General features: G+C 45.8%; 1 long non-coding RNA gene across 1 annotated transcript; it reads right to left on the minus strand.

Annotated features, from left to right (window-relative positions):
• Positions 1-2,628: 2,628 nt before the first annotated feature.
• LOC125461178 (uncharacterized) lies at positions 2,629-18,884 on the minus strand. Its single transcript, XR_007249420.2, has 3 exons — positions 18,845-18,884; positions 11,517-11,641; positions 2,629-3,656 (listed from the first exon to the last, which is right to left on the minus strand). It is a non-coding gene; the product is annotated as an uncharacterized LOC125461178 (long non-coding RNA).
• Between the last annotated feature and the right edge of the window lie 535 nt (positions 18,885-19,419).

Consider the following 19,419-nt stretch of genomic DNA (forward strand, 5'->3'; position numbering starts at 1 on the left):
GCACTTTTTTTCTGCTTCACCTTACAGGGGCACTAATATTTCCCTCGATGGAAATGTACTCAACTATATCCATTTGTCCGTGTCCTTTAAATTTCTTGCATTTCATAAAGCAATGAAAGAACATTCCGGAATATTTTCACCACAATTTTTCTGTCACCAACCAAAGCTTCATACAGGTTAAACAGGATTTGCCCAGATTTAATTGCTGACAAGAGAGTATATCAGAAATCAGAAGAACTCATGAGATAAATCAATAAAAAAATCAAAGTTGGCTGTTTTCAATAATAGCCGTCTGAACAATCACATCAGTACCGAAAATCTGAGAAATATCTCAGTCTGTTTACAATAAAAGTGGGCAGTCAGAAACCAAACACAATTTTAAAAAGGAAAATCAAACAAGGTAAAGTTTCTGCCTGCCACTATTTTTGAGTTCTCCGCTGGATAAACTTTCCATCATGAGGTAATAAGAGAAACATTTTGCCTGTGGTACATGCACCCATTCTGCAGTGTGTTCTGAGTGTTAAGTGCAATGTTAGCTGGTGAATTGAGAAACCTGCTTTGGGTGTTCCATCCATCATTCTCAGGTATTAAGACAGTTCCATTGTCACTACAAACTATTTACTGAAATATTTGCACAGATCCCAGTCATACTTGTAGCCACATCTCTGCACGAGAACATAATCTATCCTATCAGCTGAATTTGTGCTTCCACTCTCTTCCTTTCACTTCTTTTATATGCGTATTTTTATACACTCTCTACATTTGGCTTGTTGTTCCCTCCTCACTATACGTCCTGATAATATATTTACCCCGGTTTTTCACCTATCTCAGTTTTGGTTGCTAATAGTGTGTACATTATAACCCAGAAAATTTAATTTGCTTTTATTCTATTTTTCATTTCAACACTCTAAATTAGTGCATTATTGAGATTTTCTGAACTCATTTCTGTTCCAAGAACCTGTTAGCTTTCTTTGTTGCGATTTCTACTCTGACTTTTACACTTTAAAATGTTCTTTTGTAATTTTTCATCTTTATTACTACCACCTCCACTTCCCTTTTTTTTAACGTAATCACATACAAAATAGGAGCAGGAGTAGGCCATCTGGACCTTTGAGACTGTTCTGCCATTCAATAAGATCTTTTCGTGGACTCAGCTCCACTTACCCACCCGCTCATCATAACCCTTAATTCCTTCACTGTTCAAAAATGAACTATCTTTGCCTTAAAAACATTCAATGTGGTAGCCTCAACTGCTTCACTGGGCAGGGAATTCCACACATTCACAACCCTTTGGGTGAAGAAGTTCCTCCTCAACTCAGTCCTAAACCTGTTCCCCCTTATTTTGAGGCTACGTGCCTAGTTCTGGTTTCACCTGCCAGTGGAAAAGGGTCTAGGCCCGAAACATCAGCCTTCCTGCTCCTCTGATGCTGCTTGGCCTGCTGTGTTCATCCAGCTCTACACCTTGTTATCTCAGTTGAAGCAACTTCTCTGCTTATACATTATCTATTCCCCTCATAATATTATATGCTTCTGTAAGATGCCCCCTCATTCTTCTAAATTCCAATGAGTATAGTCCCAGTCTACTCAATCTCTCCACATAAGCCAAACCTCTCAACTCTGGAATCAACCTAGTGAACTTCCTCTGCACCCCACCCAGTGCCAGTGCATCCTTTCTCAAGTAAGGACACCAAGACTGTACCTCAGTAGCACCCTGTACCGCTGCAGCACAACCTCCCTGCCTCTAAACTCCATCCCTCTCGCTTTATTGGCCATCCCAATGGACCAATGCTACCTTCTCCTCAATTAGCTAATGAAGCATTTTGAACTTGCTCCGCCTGTCACTATATCTGAGATTGCCAATGGAGGTCTGATCTGGGACAGTACTGGCTTACACATCTTATTGTATCCTCTAGCCCTGAAACATGATCTGTGCTGCCATTGTATCTTCAGTCTTTAGCTGTAACATTATCTATTGGTCAAGTAATACATTCATATTTAGCGTTTTATCTTTAATCTGGATTTTGCCTGATTTCTTTGAGGGACTCCTTACAGCACAGTTTGAGTTTTATTAATCTGTCTCTATCAACTATTGGTGACGGGTGGGGGGTGGCGGGTGGTGTATGGAGTGTTAGTGACTATGATGAAAGTGGGGAGTATGGTTTTCTTCAGGTGAGAGAAATGGGCATTACTAGCAAAAAGTTATAGTCCATCTCTAATTACTTGAAGAACATATTGGGGAGCCACTTCCTTGAATAAAAAATTCTCCAGTAATAACAGGGACATAGAGTTGACATTAAAATCATACCAGCCATGACAGCCAGGTGGTACAGTGGCTCAGTGGTTAGCACTGCTGCATCCTAGCACCAGGGACATTGATTCCAGCCTCAGGCGACTGTCTGTCTGGAGTTTGCACATTCTCCCCGTGTCTGCGTGCGTTTCCTTTTGGGGGCCCCAGTTCCCTCCCACAGTCCCATGATGTGTAGGCTAGGCCATGCTAAATTGTCCAGGGATGTGTAGGCGAGGGTGGATCAGCCATGGGAAGTTCAAGGATAGGGCAGGGTAAGGGGGTGGTGGGAACTCCTCAGAGCGTCAGTGTAGACTCAATAGGTCTAATGGCCTGCTAGAACACTTTAGGGGTTCTACAAAGAACTTATTGATTGGCAGAGCAGGCTCGAGGGCCAAGTGGCATACTCTTGTGCCTTGTTTGTATGATTTGATTGATTTTATTGCCATGTGTACTGAAATACAGTGAAAACCTTTGTTTACAAGCAGTACAGGCAGATTACTGCAAGGAAGGGATGTACAGATCCAAAGACTTAGAGGCATACAGGTTACATTGCAGAATACATTGTTTGAGTCCATTCAACTGTCTGATAATGGCCGGAAAGACGCTGTTCCTGAAGCTGCTGGCATATGTGTTCAGGCTTCTGTAGCTTCTGCCTGATGGAAGAGGATTAGGGGGTCATTACTGGGGTGCGATGGGTCTTTGATGTTGTTGGATGCCTTTCTGCGGCAGCGAGCCGTGTAAGTAGAGTCCATGGATGGAAGGTTGGTTTCTGTGATGGTCTGGGAGGTGCACATCACCTTCTGTAGCTTCTTACAGTCCTGGGCAGAGCAGATGCCGTGCCAGGCCGTTATACACCTGGACTGTACGGTTTCAATGGTGCAACTTTACAAGTTGGTGAGGAACCGTATGGACATGACAAATTTCCTGAGCTGCCTGAGGAAGGAGAGGCGTTGCTGTGCCTCCCTGACTGTCGCATCCACGTGGGAAGTCCAGGACGGGTTGTCTGTTATTGTCACTCTGTGAAACTTGATGCTCTTCACCCCCTAAACCTCAGTTCCGTTTGTATGAGCCATTGCCATGCATTGTAATGTGGGTACACCCACAGTTTGGTTAGAGACGGAATTCCAGGATTTTGACCCAACGACACTGATTTATTTCCAAGTTGGGACGGCGAGTGGCTTGGAATGGAGCTCTTGGTGGTGTTCCAGTGCTTCTACTGCCCTCATCCTTCAAGGGTTAATGGGTTTTGAGGGTAGTTTTGGAGGAGACTTGCTGTGTTGCTGCAAGATAGATGGTCCACAGAGCACCAATGGTGAAGAGAGAGTGAATGTTGAAAGTGGTGGATGGGGAACCAGTTAAGCGAAGATATCTATTTAGAAACAAATTATGCCAGAAAAAGACCACTTTCAGGGATATTAAAGCAGAAGTTTGATCACATTTTTGTATTTACATTGACTTCGGGTCACGTGTAAAGCCGGGAGGACATGGAACTCAGTGTTGATAAACACATAGCTTTGTATCATTAAATCTTTCATCCTCCCAGCAGCCGTGGAGCCAAAGTGCCTTTTATCTACATCCTCAAAGGAAAGTAGGGCAGCCAAAGTTCAAAAGCATTCAGCTCTACATCATATGTTTGATCTCTCTGCCAATCCCATGACTCAACGCACCGTCATGAATACTATCATTCTCTTTGTCAGTTTTGAGCTGCAGGGTTTGGCCCGTACTAAACCACATTTAATTTGCACAAAGCCATTTTCACATGGGACCAAAGACAACCAACGGAAATGCTATTTATTCTGTCTACATAAAGGCTCAAGGAGTATGGGTTCAGTTCCAACTTATATTTTGCTGCCTAAATATGGACTAAGGTACTGATCTGGGTTTGAATGACACGCCTGTGTGGGTAGAACAACAAGAAACCATCATTTCAAAAAAAATTAGCCATTGCTCCAGGCTATCACTTACATCTCAAAGTCAGCATATTATAGGTTCAAGTCCTATCCCAGAGGTTTCAGCACAACTACGAGGCTGACACTCCAGTACAGTATCTCAGGAGAGCTGCACTGTCCAAAAAGCAATCTTTTATTTAAACTGAGACTCTGTCTGTCCCCTCAGATGGACATAAGAAATCTTCTAGAACATAGAACATAGAACATAGAACATAGAAAAGGACAGCACAGTGCAGGCCCTTCGGCCCACGATGTTGTGCCGTGGAATAATCCTAATCCAAAAATAAAATAACCTAACCTACGTTCCCCTCAATTCACTGCTGTCCATGTGCATGTCCAGCAGTCGCTTAAATGTCACTAATGACTCCGCTTCCACGACTACCACTGATAAACTATTCCACGCACTTACAACTCTCTGGGTGAAGAACCTCCCTCTGACGTTTCCTCTATACCTTCCTCCTAACACCTTAAAACTATGACCACTCGTGGCAGTCAATCCTGCCCTGGGGAAAAGTCTCTGGCTATCGACTCTATCCATCATTCTGTAATATTTAAAGCAAAGCAGCATTCGTCCATCCCTTGGGCGGCACGGTGGCTCAGTGGTTAGCACTGCAGCCTCACAGCACTAGGGACCCAGGTTCAATCCCAGCCTCAGGTGACTGTCTGTGTGGAGTTTGCACATTCTCCCTGTGTCTGCGTGGGTTTCCTCCAAGTGCTCCAGTTTCTTCCCTCAGTCCAACGATGCGAGGCTGGAGTATATTGACCACGCTGAATTGTCCGTAGTGTCTGCAGGTGGGTTAGGCATGGGAAATGCTGGGTTGGTGGAGGGGACTGAGTGAGATGGTCTTTGGAGGGTCAGTGTGGACTTGATGGGCCAAATGGCCTGCTTCCACACTGCAGAGATTCTATGAGACTGTATGTGATGCTAACTCAGAGATATATCCAGGAATTGAGGCTCTCACATCTTGTGACCAACCCAGAATCCTGTTTTGCGGCTGTTTAGTTCACATCCTTTGGCTCCCTGGTTCACACCCAGCGCTAGTAGTGACCATGAGAACACAAATGTCACAATTTCAATGCACTGTTTCAAGGAGCTAGGAGTGAGAAAAAGAAGAGACGATAAGGTGAGACAATGAATTAGAAAGGCCATCTGTGCTCCAATTTGATGGTGAGTCCCTGGACATATGGGGAGCCAAAGAAACATATCCTTCCGTAGACACATGAAGGAGTAACGTACTACTCTCACAAAGAGGGTTATGCCTGGAGGCACGAGCAGTAATATTTCTGCACTTTATCGTTAAGAAACTTCTCCTTTAAAGATGCCACACGCTATATGTATAAGATGTTACAGCTCTGTCTGCAGTGAGCTTGCAACCTACTCATACACTCAAATCCACTGTTTCAGAGACAGTAGGAACTGCAGATGCTGGAGAATCAGAGATAACAAGGTGTGGAGCTGGATGAACACAGCAGGCCAAGCAGCATCAGAGGAGCAGGAAAGCTGACGTTTTGGGTCGAGACCCTTCTTTAGAAAAAAACTTTTACTTTCCTGCTCCTCTGATGCCACTTGGCCTGCCATGTTCATCCAGCTCCACACCCTGTTATCTATGCTTTGACCTAAAGTACTTCCTGTGGTGGTGAACACTTCTGGGTAAAGAAATTTCTTCTCATGTCAGTCCTGAACATTTACCCGCTTATGACCCCTGGTTCAGGACTTCCCCACTATTGGGAACATCATCTAACCTGCCTGGTCCTGTTGGAATTCTATCAGTTTCCAAGAGAGTCACCGCCTACTTCCCACCTCATTCTTCCAAACTCCAGTGAATGCAATGCCAACTGATTCAATACCCCCTCATACATTTTTTAAAATTATTCATTCACGGGATGAGGGCATCGCTGACCAGGCAGCATTTATTGCCCATCCCTAATTGTCCCTGAGGGTTTTTGTTTCAATTTTTTGAGTCAACCACATTGTATCATGGAGTCATAAGTATCCAGGCCAGAGTTTCCTCCCCTAAAGAATATTAGTGAACCAGATGTGTTTACCCTGGCAATCAATTCCTGGTCATCATTAGATTCTTAATTCCAGATATTTTGTTCAAATTCTACCATCTGCCATGGTGGGATTTGAACCCAGGTCCCAGAACGTTACCTTGGTCTCTGCATTCAACAGCCCAGTGATAATACCACTAGGCCATCAGTTTTGCCATCCCAGGAATCAATTTATAAACCACTGCTACACTCCCTCTACAGCAAGAACATCTCACTTCAACCCCTTCTCTCTGCACTGCCCTCTGCTGCTAACCTGTTTGTTATCCCCTCTGTGCTTCTCCCCTTCTCACAGCTGACCGCACCACTGCAATGCAAAGGTCCAATCTGAGAGCCATGCATCCCAGTTGGCTTGTGAACGGCTTACTCTTGGCAAAAGCGTCATACACATACCCTTTCCCATTATTATAAAAGTACTAGTGAGTAATCCATTTAAGTCTCTATTCAAGGATTTTCATGAGATCTAATTAATTGGAGCTGTATTCCCACTTGGGGCGTAAATTGTAAGTCTTAGGAAAACTGGAAACCTGTGGGTGTCGATAACTCCTATCAATCTGATCAGGGATGTTATTATACAGGCGTCCTGACTCACATGTAGCGACACTACCGCTGCACCACAAGAGTCCTAAGCTTCAACTGTAAGATTAGGATAAACTACACATCAATATTGGTGGCATTGAGTGACTTGTTATAATGTCACTGGGTTAGCATTCTGTAACCCACCCATACTCCATGGGTACAGGTTCAAATCCCACCACGACAGAATGTGGATGTTGAAATCCATAAAAAAATGTCGGAAATTAAAAGCTAATCCGAAGGCTAGTCCACTGTTGATTAACATCTGGTTCACTAATGTTCTTTAGGGATGGAAATCTGCCATTCCAATATGGACTGGCCCACACATAACTCCAGACGCACTGGGGTGTAGTTAACTCTGCCCTCTGGGCAATTAGGGGTGGGCAATAAATGGTGCCGGGCCAGGGATGCACACATACTATAAAAGAATTTATTAAAAAACATAACAGCATCTTTCACAATTTCACTTCAATGCATATTGTAAACCTTCATTGCTATCCCTCCACAGCAAAAACACCTTCTTCTTCCCCCTCCCTGTTTTTGCCCTCTCCGCTCTCCCCTCTTTTCACTTCCTCCTGTTTGCTCTTCCCTTCTTTATGACCCCCGGGTGACTGTCTGTGTGGAGTTTGCACATTCTCCCCGTGTCCCGCGTGGGTTTCCTCTGGGTGCTCCGGTTTCCTCCCACAGTCCAAAGATGTGCAGCATAGGGTGGATTGGCCATGGGAAATAGCCCCATATTGTGTAGGGATGTACAGGCTAGGTGGGTTAGTCATGGGAAATGCAGGTTTACAGGGATGGGGTAGGAGGGTAGGTCTGAGTGGGATGATCTTCGGAGAGCTGGTGCGTATTTGTTGGGCTGAGTGGCCTGCTTCCCCTCTATAGGGGTTCTTTGACTACAAGGAGGTTTAGCGATAAGAGACTGGATGAGGCCAAGCCTCATAACCTCCATTGTTTCTGAATGTGCCATCCAATTTAGGGCTAGCATTACACCATTAGTGCCATTCCTTTTAAATTTGGGCCCTCCAAACCGTGACACATAGATGCACCCTCAAATTCCACCACAGCGTTTGAGGAGACAGAACGTTTCAGGCCAACGCTTTCTGTCATGAAATGGTTTCTGATCCTCCTCAAATGTTTTCTCTACGTTTCTCTCCATGAATGCCCCAGTCGATGGATCATATACAGGTGTGGGAAGGATGTGAACACACTGGAGAGAATTCAGAAACGGGTTACAAAGATGGATTAGGGCTGAGGAACTTCAATGATGAGGATAGACGGAAGAAGCTGGAGCTGCTCTCCTTGCAGGGAAGAAAGCTCAGAGAGAAACTGATAGAGTTTTTCAAAATCATGACGCTGGATAGAGTAAACAGGGAGAGACTGCTCCTGTGCCTTAAAGAAACTAGAATGACAGGACTTAAGGTGATGTGTACATGAAGCAAGGTTGACATGAGAAACATGTTTCCACCAACTGAGTGGGTAGATCTGTCTGGAAATGCGGTGGAGGCAGGGTCAATTGAGGCATTCAAGAGGATGGCTATTTGGATAAAAAGGGCTTGGAAGGGTATAGTGAGGGATGAGAAAGCAGAAGAATGGCTCAAAGTGGCGATGATCCTTTGGCGAGTTGGTGCAGTCTGAATTCTGTGATACTGCCAGATCTGTGGAGTATTTCTGCTTTTCCAGCATCCACAGTAACTTTTCTTGTGCTAACGAGAGGCTGAGCTGGTACACAAATGTCAGTGAGGCGTTCCAGTGATGGTGGCAATACATACGCTGTGCCTATGGGCAGGTATGTGATTTATCGCATTGCAAAGACCCCCCCCCCACCCCACAAAGGCACTTCCTTCAAGAGTGACCATGGGAAGGGCCTGTGGGTAGAGCAGGAGATTCCAGCCAGAGGGAAATCTGGGCAGTAACAGGGATGGGTGATGTACATACCTGGTTAAACCTGGTCGATCAGCATGTACAATGACCTTGTCCAATGCAGGGCATCAAGACCCAGTCTTTGATTGATAGAATCCCCACAGGCCAGCCGTTGAGTCTACACCACCTCTCCACTGAATATCCCATCCCATCACCCTGCATTTCCCATGGCTAACCAACCTAGCCTGCTCATCCCTGAGCATTGTGGGAAATCTAGCATGGCCAAACCACCCTAAGCTGCACACCTTTGGACTGTGGGACGAAACCGGAGCCCCCAGAGGGGACCCACCCTGATGATGGGAGAACATGCAAACTCCACACAGACAGTCGCCCGAGGGTGGAATCGAGCCCGGGTGCCCGGCGCTGTGAGGCCCAGCAGCGCTAACCGCTGAGCCACCGTGATGCCTAGTTTTGAGCAGCTGAGAGTGTTTAAATAAAATATAAGAAGCGGAAGACAGGCAGAAGGCGACAAAGAAATGAACAGTAGCTGGACTGCGAATAAATATTTAACAGCATAAACTGTACTGCGTAGCATAGCTTTCATGAAGAGCCTATCAAAGTGAACGGCCTGCTGGAATATTCTGTCTGTGGTCATACAGGACTGACACATTGCTCACATGTGACCCAATTCCAGCAGATCAGTAGGGTGGGGTGGGGTGGGCTGGGCTAGTTGGGGGGAGGGGTTTGTTTGAGAAGATGGGAGAGTCGCTGTAGTTGTCATGTATCATGTTTAAAGGTCTATCTATTTCTCACACCCTACTCTCTGCTGCTTCCATGGCACCCAGCCGATCTGATTTTAGAACAACAACTTATGATGTGACTGTCCGACAAGCACACAGTCATTCTAGAATGTTCCATCCATAACATGTTGGATCAACAAACTCAGGGAGGAACCAATTCATATTCGGTTATAAGATATCCTCGCACATTTCTGGCTTCTCCTGGGCCTTTTACTCTCCAATATCTAAAATTCCACACTCGCTACAGTTTTACATAGAAACCAAAAATAGTAGCAGGAGCAGGCCATTCGGCCCTTCGAGCCTGCAATGATCATGGCTGATCGCCCAACTCAGTCCCCTGTTCTTGTTTTGCCTGCATGCCCTAGAATCTCTTTGGCCTTAAGAAATATATATGACTCCTTCTTGAGAAATAAATCAATGTTTTGGCTTCAACCATTTTCTGAGGCAGAGAATTGGTATGGCAACTGCTCTGCCCAGGAACGCAAGAAACCACAGAGGGCTGTGAACACAGCCCAGTCCTTCAGACAAACCAGCCTCCCTTCCATGGGCTCCATCTACACTCCCCACTGCCTTGGGAAAGCAGCCAACATCATCAAATTCCACCCCCTGCCAACCCCTGCAACCCCGGTCATGTTCTCTTTCACCCCCTTCCATCAGGTAAAAGACACAATTTAAAAGCAACTACCAACAGATTCAAGAACAGCTTCTTCCCTGCTGTTATCAGATTTATGAACAGACCTCGCATGTATTAGAGTTGATCTCTCTCTGCTCCTTCTTGGTACCTGTAACGCTATATTCTGTATTCTGTCTGTAACCCCGAAGTACTTACGTAAGGCATGATTTGATTGGTTAGCGCACAGAGCAATACATTTCACTGTAAGCTTTACATGTCACAATAATAAATCAAATCAAACATCACTCTCTAGGTGAAGACATTTGTCATCTCAGTTGCAAATGGCTTTCCCTGTATCCTTTGACTGTGACCCCCATGATTCTGGACTCCTTAGGCCATCAGAAGCATCCTTCCTGTGTTTACCCCTGTTAGAATTTTATAGGTTTCTATGAGACCCCCCTCACTCTTGTAAGCTTCAGTGAATATAGTCCTCACTGCTCCAACGAATCTAGTGCTCCAGGAATCTCTGTCACTCTGTCCATCACCAGAACATCCTTCCTCAGATAAAGGAGACCAAAATAGCACACAATACTCCAGGTGTGATCTCACCAAGGCCCCGTACAACAGCAGCAAGACATCCCTGCTCCTGTACTCGAATCCTCTCGCTATGGAGGCCAACATACAATTGACCTTCCTCACCACCTGCTGTGCCTCCACACGTACTGTCAGCGACTGGTACACAAAGACATTCAAGTCACATTGTACCTCCCCCATTCCCAACCTGTTTTCCTGGTTTTTATGCCCAGGATGGATGGCAGCAGCTAGGCAAGATTAGCCTCAGTAGTGTCTCCCAAAACAGTGGCTTTCAACACATTGAAGGCCCAGGGCAACAGGACCATGAGAACCTACCCGCTGTGAGCTCTTCATTTTAGGCCACGAATTGGGCTTGGCTTGCTGTCTATCAGGCTTCACTGTGGTGCTGCCAACGCATTCAGAAGTGCCATACCCAGTCTGCAAGCTTCCATTCGTTGAAATTGGCTGCAGCACCTGGGGTCAGGTTGTGCTTGAGGGTCAGGGTGCTTGGGAGGGAGTATTCCTTTTCCATTTCAGTTCCCCTAATTTCCTCTCAGCAGCTCACAGGACTTGAGCAAAATGCAAGTCCAGTTTCAGACGAGGTCCCACACTCAGCCAGGTGGGCAAAGCTGGTAATTGGGGGAGGCCTAATGGCATTATCACTAGTCTATCAATCTAGAGACCCAGGTCTGGGGACCTGGGTTCAAATCCCGTCATGGCAGATGGTAGAATTTCAATCCAATAATAATCTGGATATAAAAGTCTAAAGATAACTGTAAAACCATCGCCGATGGTCAGGAAAAACCCACCTGGTGCATTAATGAAGGAAATCTGCAGGCCTACACGTGACTCCAGGCCCACAGCAATGTGGTTGACTCTTAAGTGCCCTCTGGCCAACTGGGGTTTGTCAACGAATGATGCTCTCATCCTGTAACTGAGAAACAAAATAAGATAGTTGAGTTACAGGAACAGGTAGGCATGTGGAAATAGAAAGTGATGGCTACGTAAATAGGAAATGCGGTGAGAGGAGAGGGTAAAGTGATCAGGGGCCAATAAAGGGGGGTCACACATGAAGGCAGGGGGAGTGGGGGCTTGGTTGAGGAATGTAATGAATACTTTGCACCTGTCTTTAACAAAGAAAAATATTCTGCTTTTATATAGGATTGACTCATGGTCAGTAGGCACCAGATGAAGTGCATCCAAAGATAGTCAGAGAAGTGTGAGTGAAATTTGCACAGACACTGTTGATAATGACTTAGTTTCCTTAGACTCAGGGATGGTGCCAGAATACCAGAGAATTGCGAATGTTACCCCCATGTTTAACAAGGTGTAGAGCTAAATCCAGCAGCTACAGGTCCCTCAGTTTAGCCTCAGTGGAGTCAACGCTTCTAAAAACAAACATTCATTCGGTTTAATCTTCACTTGAACAAATGTGGGCTAGCTATTGGAAGCCAGCACTGATTTTTTTAAAGCCAAATCGGGTCTACCTAACTTGCCAGCGTTTTGCTTTGATGAGGCAACAGAGAGGTTTATTGAGGATAAGGCTGTTGATGTGGTGTTTGTGGACTTCCAGAAGATGTTTGATACGATACCACATGACAGGCTTGTGAGCAATGCTAAGGCTCAGTAGCAACATGGATACAAAATGGGCAGAGAGGCAGGAAGCTTACTGATTTATTAATTTATTAGTTGATGAGACAAATGGTTGGTGGATGTTTTTCAGACTGCACAAAGCTTTGTAATGTGGTTCCCCTGGATTTGTTCTTGCTGATATTTATCAAAACTGTACATTTTAGCGCATAGGAAGCAATTCCAAAACATGTGTCATATGCAACTTGGAAACATGAGGAGCGTAGTGTGGAATATTAGATGGGCATGGAAAAGGCAGTAGGATGTGCATATATGTGGCAGGTGAAACCTAGCACAGGGAAGGCTCAAGTGATACATTGTCATAGAATCCCTACAGTGTGGAAGCAGGCCATTCAGCCCAATGAGTCCACTCTGACCCTCTGAAGAGCATCCTACCGAAAACCACCCCATCCCTGTAACCCTGCATTTCCAATGGCTAACCCCACCTCACCTGCACCCCCCTGGGCGCTATAGCATGGCCAATCCACCCCTGCACATCTTTGGACCTGGGCAGGAAACCGAAGGAAACTCACGCAGACACAGGGAGACTGTGTGAACTCCGTGCAGACAGTCGCCCAAGGGTGGAATCGAACCCAGGTCCCTGGCACTGTGAGGCAGCAGCGCTAATCACTGAGCCACTATCATTTCCTGAAATGTCAGTTTTCCTGCTCCTCTGATGCTGCTTGGCCTGCTGTGTTCATCCAGTTCTACACCGTGTTATCATTTGGCATGTGACCATTTTGGTCAGATAAACATTGATAAACAGTATAAAATAAAGGTATAGCTCGAAAGGGAATGTGAAAGCAGAGAACCTTGGGATATATGAGAGCATGGTCATTGAAGGGGCGGGTACAGGGCAGGTAAAGAGTCTGATTTATAAAGTATACTCTATTCTGGGGTCTTATTAATAGAGGCGCTGAGAATAAAAAGCCCCTGGCATGTTGAAACTCCACAAAGCACAAATTCAACTTCAACTGGAATAAGGTGTCCAGTTCTGGGCACCACATTTTGGAAAGGTGTTAGACAGGGGTACAGAAATGATTGACAAGAATGGTTGCTGGGATGAGGAACTTCAGTTCTGAAGGTGATTTGGAGAAGTTGGCGAAAGCAGGGGAGAAGGTTGAGTGAAGAATTGATCCAGGTCTTCATAGCCACTAGAAATCTGGGTAGAATAGATGGGGAGAAAAGAAGACAGAAGTTGCTGGAAAGGCCCAGCAGGTCTTGCAGCGTCTGTGAAGACAAAATCAGAGTTAATATTTCGGGTCCACCTCAGAACTGGGGAAGGGTCACCAGAACCGAAGAGTTAATCCTTATTTTGCCTTCACAGATGTTGCTAGAACTGCTGAGCTGTCCCAGCAACTTCTGTTTTTATTCCTGATTTACAAAGCCCGCAGTTCTTTCAGTTTTTATACGTTTGGGGAAGAAGTTGTCCCTGTTGGTGGAAGGACTGGGATGAAGGAGTCAGTGGTGGCATGAGGGAGGACACTTTGTATGGAGTGAGTGGCTGGTGTCTGAATGCTCTATCTGAAATTGTGACAGGTTTAATCCAGAGGTTAAGGGTGAGTTATATTACTGTTTGAAAAGGAAGAATGCAGACTACAAGAAGAATAGTGCCAGTTAAATTACTGCGATAGCACAATGTGCCAAGTGGCCTCCCACTGTACTGTCATCATTCTGTGATTCTGCAATAGGAACTGTCTTGATTTGATGCAATTCTGGTGACACAGGTATTAGATAAATGCCAGGATTGAATCAGTTCTTATCTGATTTTGTTATCAGGCAAACTCAGAGGTCATCATGAACTGGCAGCACACCAGGGAGTTGGGTCCCTCTATCAGGGATGTATTAGTGAGATAGATGTGTCTCCAAGACAACACATTGTAACCTCAGTGGTTTCGGTAAGTTTCCCTTAGAGATGCTTTTTCCTGCAAGGCCAGGACCCGGGACGCAGTCAGCACCTTTCGCCATCCTGTATATAGAACATAGAACATTACAGCACAGTACAGGCCCTTCGGCCCTCCATGTTGTGCCGACCTGTCATATTGATCTCAAGCCCATCTAACCTACACTATTCCATGTACGTCCATATGCTTGTCCATATAGTTACTTCTCTAGGCCCTCTTGGATGTTGACATCCTCTCTCCTGGAAGACAGCTACCAGCTCACAACAACCCAGCCATGGATAGTGAACTGTCGCAGCCTCATCCGTCTTGGAGGCACCATTCCCAAAAAGGAAGTCCAGGCATTGTCACAACCACGGTAGCACACCCTCTCCCCTGATCTGCAGGGTCTGATCCCATGAGAGGACCCAATACTGTGCCACCTTCCTCAGGGAGCTGTAATCAATCAGCACACTCTGGACTAAGAGAAATATAGGATTCAAGGCTCATAGTGTCCTTGCTGAAATCCCATGCCCTCCACATGTAATGTGTCTCCTTTGCCACCCCTATATCCATCTGTCTCTCTCCAAAGGCTGATTCCAGAATTGAGAACATTGCTTTATGAGGGGAGATTGAGCAGAATGGGTCTATGCCCATTGGAATTTAGAAGAACGGGGGTGAGTGGATTTTATAGAAACATATAAAATTATGGAAGGAACAGATAAGATAGAAAGAGAGGGTTGTTTCCACTGGTGGGTAAAACTAGAACTAGGGGGCATAACCTCAAAATAAGGGGGAGTAGATTTAGAACTGAGTTGAGGAGGAACCTCTTCACCCAAAGGGTTGTGAATCTGTGGAATTCCCTGCCCCATGAAGCAGCTAAAGCTACTTTGTTGAATGTATTTATGGAAAATATAGATAGTTTTTTGAACAGTGAAGGAATAAAGGGCTATGGTGAGTAGACGGAGCTGAGTCCACAAGAAAATCAGCCATGATCTTATTGAATGACAGAGCAGGCTTGATGAGCCAGATGGCCTCTTCCTGCCCCTGTTTCTCATGTTCTCACAAAGTGGAACCCAATAGTGACTGTGACTGAGCTCCCAATGATTGGGAGCAAGTGATGGACTCAGGGCCCTTGCTGTGCCAAGCAAGATTTTCCCAAAGTCCAGCATCATCCCTTCGGAGCTCACTGAGCTCCTTCCAAATAAAAACTCAGCAAAAGCCAATCAAAAGTAAGAAACACAAAATGGGAAGTTTGGAATGATCTGTTTAGGGTGCGGGCTGCAGCTTCTTCTCACTGATGGGCACATGTTCAGGCAAAATACACTCACCAAAGCACTGGGATCAGCTTGTGCAATGTTGGGTGCTGACCAACCTCGCCACTTCCCACCTCTGCATATTTGTACACTGCTAAATGCATTTAAGACCTACACTGTTCTCCTCAGAAAGCTGGTGTTTGGTGCTGGCACACACACTGGAAGTGACAAACAGCAGCATCACGGCTGTACTTCCAGCAAACCATTGCCTGTCACAATCAATCGACTGGCACAAAGCAGCCCCTGCCCCGACGAAGCACAGAACCCACAGTGTATAAACCTCCAGCCTAGGTGGGAAATAGAGCCGGGCTAAACAGGCAGAGCTGATACTTGGGCAGATCCCAGTGTGCTGGAATATTTACTAAGCTGGGTAAAAGGTCATTGATTGCTGACCAGGCAGCATTTATTGCCCAAATCTAATTGTCCACAGGACAGTTTAGAGTCAGCCACATTGCTGTGGGTCTGGAGTCACACGTGGGCCAGACGAGATGAAGATGGCAGTTTCCTTCCCATTGGTGAGGCTGATGGGTTTTCCTGACAATCAGCAAAGGATTCGTGGTCATCACTAGATTCTTAATTCCAGATATTTTTATTGAATTCAAATTCCACCATCTACCATGGCAGGATTCGAATTCAGGTCGCTAGTGTTCTGGGTCACTAGATTAACAGTCCAGCAATAACACCATTGAGTCATTGCCTCCCTGCAGAGTGCGCCTGGGTATGTGTGTCTGTGTTTGTGTGCGTGCATGCGCGTGTGCATGTGTGTGCATGTGTGTGCGTGTGCGTGTGTGTGTGCGCGCACGTGTGTGTGTGAGTGTGTCTGTGTGTGTGTGCGTGTGTGTGAGTGCGTGTGCGTGCATGCTGATGATTCCATTGTCCAGGCACTCCTCTAGTGGATGTAAATGCTCTGTGTATCCCCAGAGAGACAATGCCTCAGGAGCAGAAGGGCCTGGGTGAAGGAGCTGGCCCAGTTGTTAGAACTGCGCTTAGTTACTGATCGGGTCATTGCTGGCACATTTACTCCCTGATCCAGCTGTTGTACAAGAAACTGGTGCAACATTCACATTACATTGGATCCACCCATTCTGCTGGCGTCACACGCAGTGGGGATACCTCGAGCTTTCAGAGGGAGCTGCTGGATTTGTCGCAGCTCCATAAGGTGCTCGGAATGAGAACTGACCGAATGGCATCGTACTGAAAGCTATCAATCTCCCTGTTATGGAAGAGCAGCCTCTTCTGTTGATACTCTCCATTGGTGTATCCTCTATCACTGATCACTAGATAGGCCCAAGGCAGAGACAGAGACAGAGGAGGATTGGTGTAATGAACCACCTCAAACATCCCTTACCCACCGACTGGCAGAAGTGCCACATACTATCATGTGGTCACCTGGGCTCACACCAGACCTACTGGAGTAGGACAGCCTGGGTGCTGAATCCCAGCCCCAGCTGTGTCTCTGTGCCCCCACAGACCAACCCCTGCCATCCCCCTGCTGCTGAGGCCCTGGTGGTACTGGGCAGCAAAAGAAAATGTACAATGAATGCAGCAGCCATCTGGTGCTCAGGAAGATACCACAAATACTAGCGAAACGAAAAAGATACTCTTTCTTTTTCTGCAGGTGGTGGTTGAAAGGGAAATATCAGCCTGGGATCCTGGAGGTACATTTTATCCTTCAAGCCAGATCATTTCCAAACTGGTTCCAATGGCCCTGAGTTAACGCCACAAAAGTGACGCATTTAGCAATTTACCACTTCCCCAATACTTTCTGGATTAGCTCAGCTGCTTGGTACTACCATGCCACAACGAGAATTATGTGATTATATGATCTTTTCCTTCACGTTCGCCTCACTTTTTCACTGGAAGTGCGGAGCGACTGGTTCACGAGTTGTGAAGTCTCTGACTTGCTGGTTGAAAGCAACAGTTGACAGCGATTGCTGGGGGAGAAACAGTTGGCTTTCTTTAGTTTTTAACAAGTATTTTCACTAGAGGGAGTGACACCCCATGCCCTTCCAGCAGTCCAATGGCTTCTCACTATATTGTTCCCATCCATAAGCTGTTCATCTTCTCAGGAGCCAATCAGAGCATTGTTGTTGGGCTGATGACTTTTGACAACATGACTGGTCACTACTGCCCTAACCAATCAGCTACGTGTTACCAGCAGAATTTCCGGTTGTATACATACAACCTGTTTATTTACACCTTCTACAAAGCAGCAACATAAAGACAGCCCTCAATGGGTTTTAGTAACTTTTTTTTGGAGTACAACTATGCCTTCCTTAGTCCTTTGTTGTAAAACAGTCCTTTTCCCAATTCAGTCCACAACTGAAAAAAATTTCAAAAAGATACAGTCTTTACAACTTCTCCTGCCTTTTTTTAGTGGGACAATTAATTCTGTAGCAAATCTGCACCAAAATGATTCCCTCATTTTCCCTCTGGTACTTCTGCCAATTCTCTTTAATCTCTGCCCTGGGGTTACGGACCCTTCCTGCCAAAGGCCAGACGTTCTCTTCACTTGTTCCGCAAAAGCGCCACATCTTAAATGCACCTCTGTTTGCTCTCCCTGTCCTGACCTCCCAATCCCAGTGACTGCTCTCGCACATACTTCGGGATCCATCACAATGTGCTCACAGTGCAGTGTAGTACTGACTCCTGGTGCTCAGCAGTAGAATCACAATGTTTCAGTCAATTGTTTTTCTTCTTGGTAGTTCCCAGTCACCCAAATGTGCCACCTTTAGGCCTGCATAACAGGATAGAGTAATTGAAAGAATTTAATATTTATAGGCTCCTGTCCACAGGAGATATTCTGTATCCTGAGAGAACAAGGTGTAGAGCTGGATGAACACAGCAGGCCAAGCAGCATCAGAGGAGCAGGAAGGCTGACATTTCGGGCCTAGACCCTTCTACCTTTGAGTGGACTTGGGTGTACAGTTCTCCATTGCACAATCTAAATCATTAAACAGCCACATGAAACTGAAACATTCTCTCCTAACCCACAGTGCTGAACATTTGCAGCATTTTCTCTTTACTAAACCGTGTTGGTCCCCTCTAACCAGCTCAAATTTCTCCAAGTGCCGACTCACTCCCTCCTTATTCATAGCCACGGAAAACTCCACACCCCAACTTGTGAGACCATCAGGTCTGCTGTCCCCCCTCGCCTTTCTCAAATCAGACAGCTCTGATGAAAGCTTCCTAAATCACGAAGATTTAAATGTTATGACTAAAGGATTTTGCAACTTTAAAACCCTAGGGCATAAGCCATCAGGTTCCGACAATTTATCAATCTTTAATTTTCTGTTTCAAGTTCACACCAACCTGAGTGAGTTCCCGTCCTGGATTCACTGTTAGTTTTCCGGGTTTGTCAGGTATATCCTACTCTGCCTCTCCCATGAAAACTGACACTTCTGTTTCAATAATACAACTCCAATTACATTACAACACAGTACACTACAGCACAGGAACAGACAACTTCTGCACACCAAGCCTGCACCAATTCCTAACCAGTACTTACTCCCGGAGATAGCATGAACTGCAGATGCTGGAGAATCTGAGATAACGGGGTGTAGAGCTGGATGAGCACAGCAGGCCGGGCAGCATCAGAGGAGCATCAGTACTTATTCTCACTCCTTATTACCCATGCACGGGTTCCATTTCTTTGTTAGCCTCCTGTTCATGTGTCTATCAAGATTCACTTGAAGTGATGCTAACATGTCTTGCACCCACCACCTCGGCCGGTAGTCTGTTCCAGGCACTCACCACTCTCTGTGTGAAACATTTCCCCCTAAACGTTACTCTTCTCACCTTGAGCCTAAGCCCTCTTGTGGTTGGCCCTTTCACCCTGAGAACAAAGTCCCTGACCATCCATTACATCTACGCCTCTCATAATTGTA

The sequence above is a fragment of the Stegostoma tigrinum genome, chromosome 19 (assembly GCF_030684315.1).
Source record: "Stegostoma tigrinum isolate sSteTig4 chromosome 19, sSteTig4.hap1, whole genome shotgun sequence".
In the NCBI taxonomy this organism is placed as follows: domain Eukaryota; kingdom Metazoa; phylum Chordata; class Chondrichthyes; order Orectolobiformes; family Stegostomatidae; genus Stegostoma; species Stegostoma tigrinum.